This window comes from Solanum lycopersicum, chromosome 11 (assembly GCF_036512215.1).
Source record: "Solanum lycopersicum chromosome 11, SLM_r2.1".
Taxonomy (NCBI): domain Eukaryota; kingdom Viridiplantae; phylum Streptophyta; class Magnoliopsida; order Solanales; family Solanaceae; genus Solanum; species Solanum lycopersicum.
In genome coordinates this window covers 53,463,211-53,484,135 of record NC_090810.1, presented here as the reverse complement: position 1 = coordinate 53,484,135, position 20,925 = coordinate 53,463,211, and the positions used below count along the sequence as shown (strand labels likewise).

Below are 20,925 nucleotides of genomic sequence, written 5' to 3'. Positions count from 1 at the left end.
AAATGAAAAATACAAAAAGTATAGTGTTAAAAATATATAAGATATTTTATTATTATCATAAAAAAGAACTATTAAAAAGGGTAAGAAAAGAAAAGAAGAAAATCAATGCAAAAAAAAAAAGGAAAGTTAAACAAACAAAGAACGTGAAAATTAGTATTAAAAAAAATAAAAATAAATAAAATAAAATAAAAGAGAGAAATTAAGAAGCATGCAAATGTTGAAAGAAAAAAAAAATAATAATAATAATTAATAAAAATGTGTAAAAACTTCACATGTCTATAAAATAGTGCAATTTTAAATATGTTAATATGAATCAAAGAATGGGGGTAAATACATTTGTCTTAATAATACAATATTCATAAATTAGTTTAAGTCATAAATGTCCATAAAGCGACCGTGCTAGAACCACGGGACTCGAGGGATGCCTAATACCTTCCCCTTGGTCAACAGAATTCCTTACCCGAACTCGTTCGCAGACCAAACAAAGAGTCGTTTCCTTTTGATTAGGGATTAAACAAAAAAGGTGACTTGGAACACCGTAACTCAATTCCAAGTGGCGACTCTGGAAAAATTAAAATAATCCTTAACTAATAACGTCACTTAAATTGGAAAAACCCTTACGCCGCCGCGCGAAAAAGGGGTGTGACAATCCTGCAATGATTTAACACCAAAAGTCAATCCTGCAGTATGTTCCAACAAATGAAACAATGTTGGAACAGCAAGCCTAGAGGTATTCTACCAAAACCAAGTAGCCGAAACCTTTTCCCAATATGCTATAAAAAGTCTCGAAATTTCTGAACCAAGATCTGGAGCCCTATTGGCTCTGTTACAATGTAGTTTACAAAACTGACTTTTTACTTCATTATATCAACATTACATGTATATATATGTTGAAACATAATTTTGGTCTGATAGTTTTAAAATTAATACATTTTGAGTCAAAAAAGAAAAAAAGAAAAAAAAATTGTCTTTCCCACATAGTTTCTCAAACAATTTTCAATTTTTCAACAGTCCCACATCGGTATTTCATCCTTTTAGAGGATTTTTGGGATTCTATATAAACCCACTTCATTCACTATTTTTAGAGGAGGATTTTGGAGGGGAAGACCAAAGAGTACCCATAAAATTTTGAGAATTCTTGGTTCTATAGTTCAAAATTTTAAAGTATTTTTTCATGGTTTTTCGAGTTGAGGAGGTGGAGTCGTCTCCTTCAAACTCGTAGTTCCGGTTCGCTGCCCAGAATCATGTAAAAAGAAATTCTTAGCCTTGTTTTATTTAATTCCCAGCTCTTTTATGTTTTTTTGTTTATTATATGTAGCTTGTTTTGTTTTTTAGTTTAATGTAGTTCTAAAAGTAAATTAATATTTTTGTTTATTGTAGTTTTAATATTAGCATTATTTTACGGTTTGATGTTTATTTATTTATTATTATTATTATTATTTTAAAATTGTTAGTCAACTATTTGCTATCTTAACTTTTCAGGGTTTTGTTATTATTCTATTTTAATGTTATTTTTAATTTTTTATATATTACGCTATTGTTGTTTCCATTTCTAATTATGTTGTTTTAGTTTTGTTGTTGTTTTTCATATTCTCTTGGGATAAGTTTGTTATGTTTTGTTGATGTTCAGGTTATATTAAATATATTTGTTAAATTGGCCAACGAAAATCTATCCGTCGGGTTTAGAGGCCTTTCCATTTTAAAAGACGAAAAATATAATTTATGTTCAGATATGTTTATTTGTTAAATTGGCCAATGAAAAAACTCTCCTTCGGTTTTGGAGGCCTTCTCAATATTAAAATACGGAAAATTTAGTTTAAGTTCATATATAATTTTAGTTGTTGGAATTGGCCAATGAAAAATCTATCCGTCGGGTTTAGAGGCCTTTCCATTTTAAAAGACGGAAAATTTAATTTAAGTTCATATATGTTTATTTGTTAAATTGGCCAATGAAAAAACTCTCCGCCGATTTTGGAGGCCTTTCCATTTTAAAAGATGAAATTTTAATTTAAGATTATATATTTTAGTTGTTGGAATTGGCCGATGAAGAAATTACCGTCGATTTCCAAGTCCTCCCATGTTAATAAGATGGATTTTTATTTTTAAGTTGGTATTTGATATATTCATTTTTATTCATATTTATTTATTTATTACTAACACTATTACTAAGTGTGTTTACAGGTACACAGAGTTGCTTCTCATGAAGTCATTCGAAAAAATTCGAATTATATTTTTATTTCATTATTATGTAAATATTGACGTTAGGCAAACCTTAGGAAGATAATTTTTATTTTATTTTTATTGTGTATATTGTATTATTATATTTGTACATTATTCTATTCTCATCCTCAATTTGAAAAAATGAACTCAGTCGGAAACCACAGTTGTGGATTTCGAAGGGTGCCTAACCCCTTCCCTTCGAAATAACTTGAACCCCTTACCTAGAATCATATTTGTTTTGTAGACATTTCTTTCAGGTTAATTAATTAATCGGTTTCCTAAATTTCCCAAAAAATTAGGTGTCGACTCCCTGTAATCCTTTTAAACTCATTTTACCACTTTTTAACCCCTTTTGCCAGTTTTAAAAATTATTTTAACAAGTTCTTTTTTAATTGAGTCGCCGCGACGTTGCTCCTATTCAAAGGATGTCAACAGAATGACGACTCTGCTGGGGACATTAGAGGTTCTAACCATTTTGGTTTCATTTTTTCAAATTGTAGATACTATTCTTTATCGTGTTATTTATTATGTCTTGTATATTTTGTTAATTGTTTGCATGTCTAACTAATTATTTATTCATTATTTATTGTATATTGTCATTGTATTTCATGACATAATTTCTGTCAAAATGGCAAATAGAATGCATTAGGATAAAGGCGATTACGTAGCTTTCCACGAATGTTCTTCAGAAAAACACCTTCGAAGTTCTTTGAAAGTGATAAACAAATAGTTGGTTGCGGTCATCCAACGTTGTTTATTATACTTCATCCCGTAGTTTGTCCGACTCGGGTAAGCAAGTCTCTTTTAAGCCCACTCTTAGTCAGCTAGTGTAGAGTGAAAACAAAATATCGTATTAAGCATGACATTCAAGACATATTTGTATAACACATGCACTCATTGTTTGTATATTATATGATATATCTATTATACGTGATGTATGATAGTCCATTATTTCAAAGTTAATCTTGCTAACCTAGTTTTAGAATACTTATAATTTAAGTCCAATCTATTTTCAAGTTAAATCATTGGAACTACGTTTGACCTGATTCCTGCTTCAACAGGATACGTAGGCGCCATTAAGGCTCGGTTATCTTCCCCATAAGTTTTCAAAATTTTAAGAACAGAAACTGGGGCAAAATTTTTGTGGAAGTCTCCAAAATTTTACAATGGAGATAGTTGTTACAAGATTAAATACCGGAGGTTTGTCGAAGCTGAAACAGGGGCAAAAAAATTTTAGGAATGCCCTCAAAATTTTCACCAAGATTATACACAGACTCCAGTATTTATGAGGCTTCATTCCAAAAGTGTTTGTACATTCTACATTTTGTTTGTACATGATGTCATATTCATTGTATATTTTTTTTATTTTTATTTTTATTTATCTTATATACCACTAAAAATATTGTTTTGAGCTGTGTTGTCCGCATTCCAATATGACTCATTCATTTTTTTACTTTTGTTATTTTTATTTAATTGTTAGAAAATATATTTTTTTTGTTAAATTTAGGTGGTCCGCCCTTCAATGTGACTCACTGATTCTTTCGTCCTTGTAAAATTTTCTTTAAATAGTAAATAAAAAATATTTTGTTCAATTCGGGTTGCCCGCCTTTCAATGTGGCTCATTGATTTTTATTCTCATTATTCTTTCTTTCAAAAGGTAATTTGTTGTTTATGAATTTTATGTCATATTTGGAAGAACTACGCAAACTTGATTCTCATCAATGAGATATGTAGACAGCCCTTATTGGTCTCGGTTTCTTTCTTCAAAAGAATTTTTATTTATTTATTTTTTATCTTTGAATGTTTATATTTTTGAAATTATTTTTAAATGGGTTGGTGCCAACACAGTTCAAGTGTGCATGTGAAAAATAATTTGTATAATAAAGAAGATGGACTTCTTGTTAAAACCATGGATTCTTTTGGTACCTCTCTTTCATACTTTGTTACACTTGCAAATGTTGTCTTGTATAAATTCAAGATTACATCAAAATCAGGTTCATTGTTTCATGTACATTGTGTGGTGAGTTTTGAATCAAATTCAATTATTTTGCATTGTTGATCTAGAACTTGGCCTAAATGTTATTGAGGCGAAATTCTGAGTAATGTTTGATTTGAAAAATGATTGTAGGCCTTCTTTGATCTGTTTGAGCCTTTCAAAGCCTACCAAATGATGTTAATCCTTAGATGTCCCCACTTTGAGCGTTAAGACTTTTCTTTGGACAACCACATCTTAGCCAATACCTTTTCTGAGTGCTTTTACGCACTATCTCTCTTTTGACCAGACTTTCTTGAGCCCATTGAATACATGCAAGTCATAAGAGAAGATACAAAGTTCAAATTTGTCAAAGACAAAAGTTATCAAAGTTCCTGAATGTCAAGAAAACAAAAATGACTTCAGAAAAAAAAGGTTCAAAATTCCCCACCAATTTAAGAAAGCAAAATTTCAGAAACACTCCAAACAAAAAAGGAGAAAATTCAAAAGGGGGAAAACTCAGAGAAACAAAAGTTTCAAAGAAGTCAAAAGTGCAAAAGGAAGGGACAACAAAGAGAATCAAACGCAAAAAGCGTAATAAATGTTAAAAGCATCTATTTAGTGCAATGCTCAAGAAAGAATAAGTCACTTTAATCCCAAATGACTATCCTACCCGTTCCTAAGCCAACATTACAAGCTATTAACAAGCCCTACATGATTTCAATTCAAAAGTTCCAGATTAGTGGAGATTCACGTGAAGGTCAAGCCTATGATATCACAATTGCATGCATTGAAAAAAAATTTCGAGTGTGAGTGTGCTTTTCCAGATGTTTTCAAATTAAAACACTTTAAATGTGCGCAAATTGAAAGTTTCTTTCTTGTGAGGGAACTTGAAACATGATGTTAGGTCTAGTTTTAAGCTTTTGTTTATAGCAAGATGAACAAATCTTGTCGTTACTTAAGTACATTTGAGGTACCACTTGAATCCATAGGAATTACCTCGATGTCAATTTCAGTTGAAAGAGAAAAATTGAGAGAAATTTTGTACAATACTATTGTTGGCGCTAACCAAGTTAAAATATGTTTCATTGTTCAGAAAATAAAAAATGGGTTGAAACCCAGTTTACAATATTCGTCCATACCAAGTTTGTGGACCGTTTCATTGTTGATATTTGTCCATACCAATGTTGTGGACTGTTTCAAAGTTTAAATTGTATTTTTTGATAGTCATACCCTTCAAAATGACATTTTTTTTAATTTTTCGGTATTCATACCCTTCAAAATGACATCTTTTAAATTTGGGTCGTCATACCTTTCAACTGACATCATTTTAAATTTTTGCCCAATATTTGTCCAAATAACTCTGTGGACAGTTTCAAAGTTTAAATTGCATTTTTGATAGTCATGCCCTTCAAAATGACATATTTTTATTTTTTGGTAGTCATACCTTTCAAAATGACATCTTTTAAATTTGGGTCGTCATACCTTTCAAAATGACATCATTTTATTTTATGCCCCATATTTGTCCAAATAACTTTGTGGACCGTTTCAAAGTTCAAAATTGCATTTTTGGGTCGTCACATCCTTCAAAATGACATCTTTTTATTTTTCGATCGTCATGCCTTTCAAAATGATATCTTTTAGAAATTAATTTATTATCTTTAATAAATTAATTCTTTTCAAATTGGTTTGTCATGCCGTTCAATATGACACTTTTTTTATTCCATTTTAAATTGACATTTTATTTAATTCATGATGTTATTAAGTTTGAATCGTTGCATTGGTAATACCTTGTTCGTATGGTCATGTTTGCATAATTTATGTTGTATTTGCTACTAACATTGATATTGCAGATTTTGTGATACGTCATCTTAAGTTCAAGTTGGGTTGTCCGCGTTTCAAAGAGACATGTTGGGTTGTCATCTCCCTTCAAATGACACTTTAAGTTCAATGTTGGATTGTCATCTCCCTTCAAATGACACATTAAGTTCAAGATTGGGTTGTCATCTCCCTTCAAATGGCATGTTCAAGTTGAGTCGTCCGCCTTTCAAAGAGACAAGATTGGGTTGTCATCTCCCTCCAAATGACATATTAAGTTCAAGTTGGGTCGTCCGCCTTTCAAGAGACAAGATTGGGTTGTCATCTCCCTTCAAATGACATGTTAAGTTCAAGTCGGGTCGTCCGCCTTTCAAAGAGACAGGATTGGGTTGCCATCTCCCTTCAAATGACATGTTCAAGTTGGGTCGTCCGCCTTTCAAAGAGACAAGATTGAGTTGTCATCTCCCTCCAAATGACATATTATGTTCAAGTTGGGTCATCCGCCTTTCAAAGAGACAAGATTGGATTGTTAACCCCATTCAAATGACATATTAAGTTCAAATTGGGTCGGCCGCCTTTCAAAGAGACAGGATTGGGTCGTCATCTCCCTTCAAATGACATGTTAAGTTCAAATTGGGTCGTCCGCCTTTCAAAAAGACATGATTGGGTAGTCATCTCCCTTCAAATGACATGTTAAGTTCAAGTTGGGGCGTCCTCCTTTCAAAGAGACACGATGGGTTGTTATATCCCTTCAAATGACATATTAAGTTCAAGTTGGGTTGTCCGCCTTTCAACGAGACACGTTGGGTTGTCACCTCGTTTAAAATGATATGTTATGTTCAAATTGGGTCGTCCTCCTTTCAAAGAGACGCACTGGGTTGTCACCTCATTTAAAGTAACATGTTATTCACATCATCCTTCTTTCAAAAAGGTACACCACCTTCATTGTGCAATTTTGCAAGTAACATCAAAGGTATGTGAATTTTCTCAGTTACAATCAATCTCCGCCTTTTGTTTATTATTTTCAGCCAAGTCGACAGATGTGGAGTCTTGCTCAAAAGCTCTACTAGTGTCTCAATTGTTTTGTTCAATGTTTATCAAATCAAATTTGGTTTGTCAACTTTGTTTGACCAGGATCACTTTCATCGATCCTAATCAAACAAAGGGCAAGTTGTTGACACCAAATTTTGGTCGGATAGTTTTAAAATTAATACATTTTGAGTCAAAAAAAGAAAATTTTTTTGCCTTTCCCACATCGTTTCTCAAACAATTTTCAATTTTGAAACAGTCCCACATCGGTATTTCATCCTTTTGAGGATTTTTGGGTTTCTATATAAACCCACTTCATTCACTATTTTTAGAGGAGGATTTTGGAGGAGAAGACCAAAGAGTACCCATAAAATTTTGAGTATTCTTGGTTCTACAGTTCAAAATTTTAAAGTATTTTTTTGTGGTTTTTCGAGTTGAGGAGGTGGAGTCGTCTCCTTCAAACTTATAGTTCCGATTCGCTGCCCAGAACCAGGTAAATTTTTTTTCTTAGCCTTGTTTTATTTAATTCCCAGCTCTTTTATGTTTTTGTTTATTATATGTAGCTTGTTTTGTTTTTTAGTTTAATGTAGTTCTAAACGTCAATTAATATTTTTATTTATTGTAGTTTTAATATTAGCATTATTTTACGGTTTAATGTTTATTTATTTATTATTATTATTATTTTAAAATTTTTAGTCAACTATTTGCTATCTTAACTTTTCAGGGTTTTGTTGTTATTCTATTTCAATGTTATTTTTAATTTTTATATGTTATGTTATTGTTGTTTCCATTTCTAATTATGTTGTTTTAGTTTTGTTGTTGTTTTCCATATTCTCTTGGGATAAGTTTGTTATGTTTTGTTGATGTTCAGGTTATATTAAATATATTTGTTAAATTGGCCAATGAAAATCTATCCGTCGGGTTTAGAGGCCTTTCCATTTTAAAAGACGGAAAATTTAATTTAAGTTCATCTATATTTATTTGTTAAATTGGCCAATGAAAAAAATCTCCGTCGGTTTTGGAGGCCTTCTCAATATTAAAAGACGGAAAATTTAGTTTAAGTTCATATATAATTTTAGTTGTTGGAATTGGCCAATGAAAAATCTATCCGTCGGGTTTAGAGGCCTTTCCATTTTAAAGACGGAAAATTTAATTTAAGTTCATCTATGTTTATTTTTTAAATTGGCCAATGAAAAAACTCTCCGTCGATTTTGGAGGCCTTTCCATTTTAAAAGACGAAATTTTAATTTAAGATTATATATTTTAGTTGTTGGAATTGGCCGATGAAGAAATTATCGTCGATTTTCAAGTCCTCCCATGTTAATAAGACGGATTTTTATTTTCAAGTTGGTATTTCATATATTCATTTTTATTCATATTTATTTATTTATTACTAACACTTTTACTAAGTGTGTTTACAGGTACACAGAGTTGCTTCTCATGAAGTCATTCGAAAAAACTCGAATTATATTTTTATTTCATTATTATGTAAATATTGACGTTAGGCAAACCTTAGGCCGATAATTATTATTTTATTTTTATTGTGTATATTGCATGTTTATTATATTTGTACATTATTCTATTCTCATCCTCAATTTGAAAAAATGAACTCAGTCGGAAACCACAGTTGTGGATTTCGAAGGGTGCCTAACCCCTTCCCTTCGGAATAACTTGAACCCCTTACCTAGAATCATATTGGTTTCGTAGATATTTCTTTCAGGTTACTTAATTAATCGGTTTCCTAATTTTTCCAAAAAATTAGGTGGCGACTCCCTTTAATCCTTTTAAACTCATTTTACCACTTTTTAACCTCTTTTACCAGTTTTAAATTTTTTTTAACAAGTTCTTTTTTAATTGAGTCACCGCGACGTTGCTCCCATTCAAAGGATGTCAACAGTATACACTAGAAAGAAGCATTAATAAAGAAAGGTAAGAAAATATCCTACATGTCTCTCCTCCTATCTATATAAGGTAATAGAATATATTTACATTATTCTGTAACATAAGTAAAAAAGGAAATAAGGATAAACAACATAAGTATTCCAAAAATTATAATATAACAAAATCGTTCCCAAACCTGAATGTCACGTGTACAAGCCACATTAAGTTTTAGGCAAAAAAAAAATGAGAAAAATTATATCAAGCTTGAAATATATTCAAATCCATCACCACCAAGCTAATAAGGTGTTGGTCCATACCTTCTTGAAGGTCTTGAAACAAACACACAAGAAAAAAAATCTTGACTCTACTATAGCGGACAACCCTTTTTTTTAATTCAAACTTAGACATAACCCATTTATTACTAAACGATCAGAATCTGAATAGGCCCAAAAGTGACCTGCATCCATAAACTAAAAAAAAAATCTTAAAAAGGGAAGTAATATAAAAGAAAGGTCCAAGAATAATTATACTTCCGGATTTGTCATCGATGTTCCTCCGAACTGGCCCCCAAATTCATCAACTTGTTATTGAACTAAGATTATTGAGCTTGAGTGAATTTCACTTCTACACTAACCTCTCACAAGTTCCATAAAATCGACCTCCTCGAAGACTTCTTCAACTCAAAATGGGTTCATACGTCAAATCTAGGAACTTTTAGCCATGACCCAACAATCTTCATCTAGAATCAGCAGAGCTGATAAATACTCCCGAGTTTTTCCCTCTAAACAAAATGAGCTTCGAAGAACTGATACCACTGCGAAGAGATCCATTTCGACTCCACTGTCCCCTAGCCGTTATGAGCAATAGGTGTGTGAATCCTTTTCCGTTGTTACTGTAACTCTTATAGTTGCTTCTACTTTTGATTTTTGCCAATTTGTCACTTTAATCCTTAATTCCTTATTTGTTAGTTGAATTCCTTGTTTTGCATCTTCTTAAGAGGTGAGTATTTGAAATACTAATAAATAAAGAGGATTCATTATTTGAAATACTTGTTAAAAAGTATTGGGCTCGAACAGAAAAGTGAAAGTGCAAGCAAATTTTTATATTGCATCTAGGTTAACTTTTTGAAATCCTAGCTTATTCCGGATTGAGGCATGATTATTGGATTTAAAGTCAAAGCTTGCAATTTTTTTTAATAACATAAATACAACTATTTGATGTTCTTAGAAAATGATTTCTCGTGTGAAGCAAAACCAACAAACCAAATATATTGACTTTTCTTGATTATTGTAGTTTCTTTTTCTAGAATTAAATTATAAAAAATTAACTAATATTTTACTATATATTTTTTCATCAATATTGATATGAAAAAAATTATAATTTATATAATTTTCATATAGTTTTTGAATATCTAAATCTTTTGTTCAAAATATGGAATTAATATAATATAATTCCACTTTAAAAATTAGTCAAATTAACTTTTGAAAAATGAAACATAAGAAATAAAAATAGATAAAAAAATTTTTATCAGTAGTCTCTTGAAGAGGTAAAATGCATCTCTTTTCACAATAAGTTTATTTATTTTCCTAGTATGGCATTTGGCGAAACCAATGTGTAGGAGTGCTCATTGTTTCGTTTGGAGCGATATTTAATTAAATTAAAATCAAGTTGATTTTATCGATTTTTAAATTTTTAAAATCAAATTGAATTAAATAAAATGAAAATTATTGGTTTTGTTCTTATGGGGTTGGTTCAGTTCATTTGTCTTCTTTCTAACATTGAATCTAATGATTAATGTAAAACTCATATTTATATATAGTTGTAGGTTGAAAAGATTATCACCATTGATGAACTTGACACCATTGATGACCTTCAACTAGAGTTGTAACTGAATTGAGAGAGGAAAATGTATATTGTATTGAATGTGAATTAAGTGAAGAAGATTACAATATGAACCTATATATAAAACTAACTAACAACCTTGCTAACTAACTTCTAATTAACTAACTATTGGAAAACAGAAACTGTTACTAACAACTTGTTACTAACACAAATAATTAACTAAACTATTAACTGCTGATCTTATATTCTCATCACCCCCCCTCAAGTTGGAGGTGATGTAATTACAGACAACTTGTGTAATAGAGCAGTGTGTTTAACCCCAGTTAAAACTTCGGTGAAGATGTCTGCCAATTGTGAATCAGTGGATATATCATGGAATGTGATTAAACCTTGATGAAGTTTAGTTCTTACAAAATGGCAATCAATTTCAATATGTTTTGTCCGTTCATGAAAAACTGGATTCTTGGCAATGTGAACTGCTGCTTGACTGTCACAATGAACATGTATAGGCAGGGAACATTTTACATCCAATTCACTTAGCAACCTTTCAAGCCACACTAGCTCTCGCACAACTTGTCTTATTGCCCTATATTCAACTTCAGCAGATGATAATGATATTGTTGCTTGCTTCTTAGATTTCCAGATGATAGGACTGTCTCCCATAAGTACTAGGTAACCACTAATAGACCTCCGTGATTCTAAAAACAAGCAGCCCAATCAGAGTCACAGTAGGCACTCACAGTAAAATCAGCCTTGTTTGAAATAAAAATACCCATGGTTGGATCTTGTTTCAAGTATCTGAGTACATGGTAGGCTGCTTTCAAATGTGGTTCCCTGGGTGATTGCATGAACTTACTCAAATGTTGGACACTATAGGATATGTCCATTCTAGTGTTAGTTACAAAATTGAGCTTGCCAATAAACATCCTATATTGAGTAGGATCAGTTAAGAGCTTACCATCTGTGGCTTTTAACTTTTCAGTACAATCAAGTGGCAATGAAGTAGTTTTGTAACTCAACACATCAAAATCCTTCAGAAGATCAGAAGTGAATTTTCTCTGAGAGATAAGAACACCATCATGTCTGTACAATATTTCTAGGCCTAAGAAATAGTGTAGTTTACCCAAGTCTTTTATTCTGAATTGGTTATGCAGGAAACACTTTAAAGAATTGATTTCATCAACATTGTTACCAGTCATGATTATATCATCCACGTATATAGCAACAAATACCAAAGAACTCCCATTCTTTTTGTAAAACAAAGAATAGTCACTATCTGAATGTTCATACCCTCTTGAACACAAACTGTTTGCTAGCTTCTCATACCATTGCCTACTTGCCTGCTTTAGCCCATACAAGGATTTCTTTAATTTGCACACTATGTTATCACAACCTGTTGTAAGACCTTGTGGGGGTACCATGTAAACTTCCTTATGTAAATTACCATGTAAAAATGCATTATTCACATCTAGTTGATACAAGTTCCAACCTTTCTTAACAGCTAACGAAATCAATGTTCTAAAAGTAGTCATTTTCACCACAGGTGAAAATGTTTCAGTGTAATCTACTCCAGCTTGTTGTGCATAACATTTTACTACCAGCCTAGCCTTGAATCTCTCTATACTTCCATCAGCCTTATGCTTTATTTTGTATACCCATTTACAACCAATAGCCTTTTTTCCATCAGGTAACATGCCCATTTCCCAAGTATCATTAGCATACAGAGCTTCAAACTCATGTGTGATGGCTTACTGCCAAGCACGGTGCAGTATTGCCTCTTCAAAAGAATTAGGTTCACATTCATGTGAAATGGTTGTAACTAGCTGCTGGCTATCAGAACAAAGACTATTGAAACATACATGGTTACTGTGAGACACAAAATCATTGAGGGAATGTAACTTAGGTAGGGTTTATGTATAATCCTTTAGATAACTAGGAGTATTTATTGTTCTGGAAGTTCTTCTTGGTTCTTGTGGTTCTTGTGGTGTAGAATCATGTATATCAACAGATGTTGTTTCATGTATGTTAGTAATATTGGTTACTTGATTGTCAGTGACTTCATGTGGTGTAAGATTGTCCAGCATTTCATCAGAAGCAAAAATGTTTATTTTTCCAAGCATACAAGGCATGTTAACAGAATGAGTGAGCATTTGTAAAATAGAACTGAAACTAGAGTCATCAGGAGCAAGAACAAAAGGAAAAATTTTCTCATGGAAAATAACATCTCTAGATATGTGAACTTTTTTTGTAGCTAGATTCAAGACTTTGTAGCCTTTTGTATTGAATGGATAGCCAACAAAAACATGGGGGGGGGGTCTTGGTTCAAGTTTATCATTGTGAGTTTTTAAAACAGTTGGAAAACAAAGACAACCAAAACTCTTAAGATGAGAATATGTAGGTTGTTTATGGTATAATATCTCATATGGAGATTTGTTTTGAAGAAGTTTAGTAGGCAATCTATTTATCATATATGTGGCAGTTAATACACACTCTCCCCAGTATCTCATGGGTAATTTTGATTGAAATAAGAGTGCTCTTGCTGTTTCAAGTAAGTATTTATGTTTCCTCTCTACCACTCCATTTTGTTGAGGTGTATATGGACAGGTCCTTTGGTGTATAATGCCTTTGGTTTGAAAGAAATATACAGCTTCAGATGAGGTAAATTCTAAACCATTGTCTGATCTTATGGCTTTCAACTTAGTTTGAAATTGGTTTTCTATGAGAGATACAAAGGCTTTGATGGTTTAAAGAGCATTACTTTTGCACCTTAGTAATTGTGTCCAAGTGGACCTACTGTAGTCATCCACCATAATAAGAAAATAATGGTAACCATCATGAGTAGGAATGTGATATCGCCCCCATAAATCAACATGTAGTAATTCAAAAATTGTGGTAGTGGTAGATGTGCTTTCTGGAAAAGGCATCCTAGTTTGCCTAGCCATAGGGCATATATTGCATGCAAAAGGTTGTTTAGGAGAAAAATTTACAGGTATGGTTGATATATTCCTCATCTTTACAAAGGGTACATGACCTAATCTAGCATGCCAGAGAAGTTCATCATTATAAGTGTGACTAGAGACATCAGCAAATGAAAGACATTTATCATTAGAATAAGAAGAAGGAATAGTCGTACAATCTGCTTTATTTGTAGTAGAAATTGGAGATTGTCTTACAGAAGATACAGTGTGAAATTTTGAGACAAGATGACAATTAGAATGAGGTGACTTTTCCTCAGCAGACTTGCAGCAATTGTGACATTTTTGACATAAGAAATATAGACCATTCTTGGCTTTACCAAGTTCCAGAGAGCTCTTCATAGAATGCCCTTCAACAAACAAGAAAATTTATCAAAACTGATTACTCCATTAAGTTGTAATGCCAAACAATGAACAAAAATGAGATTAAACTTGAATGTAGGCACAAATAACACTTTGCTTAGAGTTAAAACTGGATTTAAACAAGCATCACCAACTTGAGTCACTTTAACCTTGTAACCATTTGGGAGTGATATTAAGAAAGGATATGGGAGTGTTTTAATGTTTGTGAGAGTGGTTTTATCATAGGTCATATGATGTGATACTCCTGAATCTATTATCCAAGAGCCAGCAGTCAGCTTAACACATTTACAAGAAAGATCACCTATATCATTTATAGAGGAATAACAAGCAAGTATACCTGCCAAGTTCACAGCCCCATTCAACATGCTATTTGAATTATCAGAATTAAAACCTCTATTTCCAGCTTGTATAGTTCCTAAGATGTTGAGCAGTTGTTCATACTGATCTTTGGACAGGTTTAGTGGAATCTGCTTTCCCATTTCAGACTTTTCCCAGATTGTTGTGTATTCATATCAGAAGCACACATATTTACTGCAGAACTTGTTCCTTTTCCCTTTTGAAACTTTGGATTGGATGGATATCCATGAAGTTTATAACATCTATCTCCCGTGTGTCCTGATTTCTTGCAATAGTCACAGACTAAAAAAGACCTGTTGGTACTTGAATTCCCTCTAGACACATTATTATTGCTTGTATTACCAGAACTAGTTTCAGCTCCTTTAGATGAACTATAATTTGTCCTGAATCCCTTGTAACCTGCATTATTATTGTAATGTCCATAAGCATTGAGAGAAGTAGAATCCAAGGCTGTATGATTATGAGGCTTCACTTCTCTCTGCTTTTCTTCTTGGCATAGAATGGAAAAGCTTGAGCCATTCTAGGATGAGTGTTCATCATAAGAATGCTACCTCTAACAGTCGTATACATTTCATTTAACCCCATTAAAAAATGTATCAATCTTCTATCTTGTTCAGCTTTCTGTAACTTTGTTTTACCCCCACAAGAGCACACACATGTGCACTGAGAATTGGTATCAATTGTGCTCATCTCCTTGCACAGCTTTTTCATTGTTGTGTAATACTTAGTGATGTCTAAAATACCTTGAATAAGTTCATTTATCTCCTTCTGTAATTTATACAATTTACACCCATTGGTTTGATTGTATCTTTCCTCTAATTCTGCCCATAACTCCTTGGCATTATTCACATACTGCAGGCTATCACGCAATTCTGGAGACAAAGAATTTAAGATCCAAGATGTTACCATATCATCACATCTTTCCCATTGCATGAAATTAGGATCAGTAGAAACAGGCTTCACAATTGCTCCATTAATAAAACCTGTTTTGCTTTTAACTGACAATGCTCTGAGAACTGCTCTTCGCCAAGATCTATAGCCAATACTATAGAAAACTCCAGGTAAGAAGGATGATCCTGCATTTTCTGAGGGATGCAGGTAAAAAGGACTGGTAAAATCCAATCGAGATGTAGTTGAACTAGAAGAAGAAACACCTCCAACTTGAGTACCAGTTATTGTGTTCGCATATTTGTGAGAAAAACTAACACGAAAACAACTAGAAACTTGCTAATCTCCAACTACGAAATGTGTTTCCTCAATCAGAAAGAAAGAAGAAGAAGAAGAAGAAGAAAAATGACAGAAACAGAGAATTCACAACACAATCTCTCAATCAGTTAAACGAATCGATTGAAAACAACACAGAAAGAGAAGAAGCTCATGAATCGACTTCGAAACAGGAACAACTACGATACATCAATCAATGCTCTGATACCATGAAAAGATTATCACCATTGATGAACTTGACACCATTGATGACCTTCAACTAGAGTTGTAACTGAATTGAGAGAGGAAAATGTATATTGTATTGAATGTGAATTAAGTGAAGAAGATTACAATATTAACCTATATATAAAACTAACTAACAACCTTGCTAACGAACTTCTAATTAACTAAGTATTGGATAACAGAAACTGTTACTAACAACTTGTTACTAACAGAAATTATTAACTAAAACTATTAACTGCTCTTATGGGGTTGGTTCAGTTCATTTGTCTTCTTTTTAACATTGAATCTAATGATTAATGTAAAACTCATATTTATATATAGTTTTAGGTGGTAGGCAGTGTAAGAGTAAAATGAACTCTTTTACCTTCTTCTGACTAGTTTATATTAGTCATCCAACTTATAACAAATTTTATGTGATAAGTTTTCTTATGATTAATTGGCTAAAATACTTTATTTTAGACACGTGGTGACTTTTGACTGGTTATTAAATTTGATCAGGATTGCCACAATATTTGAACACGTGACATCATTTTATTGATCTTAAATTTGATTAGGATGTCATATCATTTTACACATGACATGAGCTAAACCTCGGGATGAAGTGGACCTTGAAATTAAATAAAATAGACTAATTTATTTCTAAAACTCAAATTAATTATTCATTTCATATGATCTGGATTTAATTAAAATTATAAATGAATTTTTAACCCAATAAAATTTTGGTAATTGAATTCCCTGGAGTTTGAACATTAATCATCATTAAAATCTCTCCTATTAATTAATGGTATTGCTTAAAAGTTGAAAGATAACAAAAAAGATTAGGAGATTCACACAATTTTTCTACCATAGATAGAAGCTCTTCTGAGCATCTTTTATAATTTGACAATTGAATCACAAAATGAAGACTGGACGGTAAAATATAGGTATGTTATCATTTAATTTCCTAAAAATGAAAGATGAAAAGCAATTCTCAAGATATCTTTTCATATAAAATTTAATAATGCCAAGCAAGATGAAATTATTTAAATAATGAGTTAGGTGAAATAACACCAAATATCATAAAAATAACTTGTCATCTCACCCTCTTTTATCAGTTATGTTTTTTTTATTTACTTCGTCTATCTAAAATTACATTCAATTTGTGAACTCATAAAGGAAAAATTGTGAACTCATAAAGGAAAAAGTTAGGCGAAATGGACAAATGATCATGGTATACTATTTTATATAATAATGAATTGCGGCTACATTTTAATGAAATTTACTATGAAGAATCTCAGATATTTGTATAAACCCTATTTGTGTATATTTTATATTTGTATACCTATTAATAATTTTGTTATTATACTGTACATATCTATACGTATTTGTGTATATACAAACTTCCATTTCTAGTGTTTGGTTTTATATAATTTTTTATCTGTCAAGACCCAACAATGGTCGTGATGGCACTCGTCTTATCCCACCAAGACAAGTAAGCCTAAAATTCAACTTTACAATAAAAATGTGGAAAATTTACTATCAACTTACAGTATACCCCAAAACCTGGTTGTCACGTGTACAAGCCTCTAAAGTATTACAATTGATTCAAAAGAAACGCTAGTCTCAAATGAACTTGTTTCTAGAATAGAACAAGATCATAACTAAGGATAAAGAAAGTACGATGAGGCGACAAACAGCTATCTCTCAAATCTCCAACAAATCTTAGACAATGAGAAGAGAAAATATCACAAAGTCCGGGCTAGTAACCTACAAAAAAATTTGTAGAAGCAAGGGGTGAGCACCAAACCACATGGTACTCAGCAAGTAAACCTCTAAACACAGGCCAAGGGGATGAAATACGGGTACTCCTACCACCCCCAACCAAACCTCCACAAATACAACCTGCATTAAAATCAACCCAACCTAACAGCTCACAATTTACATAGCACGTAGCTCAATAACAATAGTCAGACAAATTACATATCCTCAACAACAACACTTTAACAAATTACATATCCTCAATAACAATACTTCAACAAACTACATATCCGCAATAACAAGCTCAATATTGATCAATCACAAGTCCCGCAGAAAGGCAATTAGAAGATCAGCAAAACACGATATCAAATTCACTAATGATAAGTATGTGCAATGCATTGGAATGCAATGTCAAGTATAATGATGCATGTCTGACCTAGTGATACACACCCGCTGTCTCTCAGTCGGGGACCCATGGGGGACATATCTGTCCATGCATCTGTCGCGGCGCACGACACGAACCTCGATATAGTAACCATCGCGGCGCGCGATACGTCCCTCGAAATATAGTATCCATCGTGGCGCGCGATACGTCCCTCGAAATGATACATCCTCTTAAGTACTCATTCTTTTTCAATGCACATAACACTTGTGACAACCAATGCGTCAGAATAATGCAGATAACAAGTTCACACAAATAATGAGGAGATGACCACTTACATAACATCACACACTTCACAACCACACAAACATGAAGTCACATCAACAATGATTCAACAAGCCTTCAACCCTTTCTCAACACATCACACATAAACAATTGATCACATTGCCTTTTGTTATCCCTTTTTTTTCATCATTAGAATTAATCAATGTGGACAAGTCAACCCATCACCAATCCCGTTACTCCCAAACATATACCACAAGGAAATAAACGCATTTCATACACTTAACAAGAGTTTAGAAATCCACTTGCCTCAAATAGTCGAACAATGACTCCAAAACTTGAGCCTTCCTCTTTTTGTTGACTTCCAAATCAATAAAATCTATTCAAATAAATAGTCACGATATTATTTCGAAACTAACAACATTAATATTGCTATATCTCTAGCTTAGACCCAAAACTCATCCAAATTTATAATAAAATTTCTAAATCTTTATTCCAACCAATTGATCAAATCTCATATTTTCTGAATTTCAAGTTTAGGGTTAAATCTTAATTCTCCGAATAACATAATTATAATGATTTTTATATATCATAATGCACCCACTATTTAACACATATCTCAATATATCAAAACTTGAATCCTAATATGATAATCAAATGAAAATAATTAAAGCTGAAACTAACTGCCCAACACATCAATGGCGGACTACAAAACTATCTGCTGAAACCACTTATTTTCAATGTTCCGATTCATATTTATCGTTCCACTATTAATAATCCTAATCTTGGAGTAATCATTGTCCAATGATTAGGACTAATCATTGTCCAATGATTGAACCATAATACTTATACACATTTATAACCCCAAGTTCACATATTAGTATAAATTATACACATTTTAACCTAAAAATCTATTCCTAGTTACACAAAAATTTAATTGAAAGGATAAGAATAATTACCTTGATATCTCGAGATAAAAATATCGTTGTTTCTCCTCCTTTTTCCTTTTCTTTTCTCCCTTTCTTTTCTTTTCTTTATCTGCATATTTTTTTCCACAGATCGTTCCTTCTTTTTTATTCTCACAAGCCATGTGCGGCTTCATTCATTTAGGGCACTTTGCCCTTTTTTTATTATTATTTTATTATTATTTATTTATTTGATTTTCTTTTTTTTCATTTTTTTTCTTTTTCATTATTCTTAGCAACAAAATAATCCTTTATTAAATCTTAAAATTATGTCACTCATTCTTATAAGTCATATAAATTATTTACAAAATCTACTAAAAAGGTTAATATAATAATGCTGGTTAAAATTTCTAAAACTACTAAGAGGATCATTACATTATCCACCACTAGAAATCACGTTCGTCCTCGAACATAAAGTAGGAGAAGGAAGAATAACTAACATGACCAAAAACTTGAGGTATGATTTTCAAAGTTGTGTTCATCTCTCCAAGTGATCAATTCATCTTCATCACATTCCATTAAATATCAACTACCAAGAACTGAAGTTTTGAATAAAACTTCGGAAGATTTACATATCACGCCATAAACCAACCAATGAACTCAATCTAAACTGAAACCCACTGGAACATAACACAATCATCACAACAAATCTTTTCTTACATAACAAGGATAACGTTCTGAATCCATACCCACTACAATCTGAAGTGAACCTAGATTAACGATCACATACACCTATTACACAAAACATCATAGACCTTATCAAGATTCCCTTGTCACAACCTAATCTTTTCATGAGCTTAAACTATGAAAATTTGATCTTTAGACATCGAATACTCATCAAGGGATAATCAAACATATCTAATCCAATGAAGAACAAGATCAAGTAAGCACCCTACAAGTGGTACACGCTAGGATGCAGAACCTTTTACAACACTGTCGGATAACCATAACTATTCATGAAAGCTTTTTTGTAAGTTCCCATAAGCAAGGTTGTGCATATAAAAATAATGATATATTTCTAATTTTTCAAACAACATCAAATATGTCATAACCGAAGTGAACAAGTCTAACCAAGGATCCTACCCTATCAAGAAGACACAAGAGGATTGGTACATCCAATCCACCACTAGGAATTCACCCATAGATGTAAAAAAAAACGTGGGCATATGCAATGAATCATACTCCAAATCATGTCCGAAATGAAGTAGGTGGTCAACTTAAGAATATACGGAATCAAGGTCGACTAACACTAGATATTTTCTCCATAATTCCCATATCAATATTTTCATTCATCTGACTGCATCCCTCAATTTATTTATTTATTTATTTTTAATTTTTTTTTCCACCCAAAATCAACCAGTCTGATCTCCATTACAATTTTACACATGCTGGATTTGCCAAACCCTGCATACTTCTCACAGTACTCTATCAAAGCCAACACTATTAATATTAACAAATATCATAACCACACCAACCATTTACCTTACTTTCACACCGTCATTACGTATCACGTTCTCCTTAGCAAGCACATTGTAGTCTCCAAGACTTTGAACCATGGTTTCTTATCTTTCCATTTAAGCGTCCCATAATAGATATAAGTCACACCCAAGACCGATAACACTAATTTCAAATCTATATTTCTCCTTTAGGGTAAAA

At 32.2% G+C, this 20,925-nt stretch overlaps 1 long non-coding RNA gene across 1 annotated transcript; it reads left to right on the top strand.

The window, feature by feature from the left end:
* The first annotated feature begins 9,252 nt into the window (after positions 1-9,252).
* Positions 9,253-16,053, top strand: LOC104644736 (uncharacterized). The gene is made up of 2 exons (XR_738592.4): positions 9,253-9,787; positions 15,316-16,053. It is a non-coding gene; the product is annotated as an uncharacterized lncRNA (long non-coding RNA).
* Positions 16,054-20,925: the final 4,872 nt, after the last annotated feature.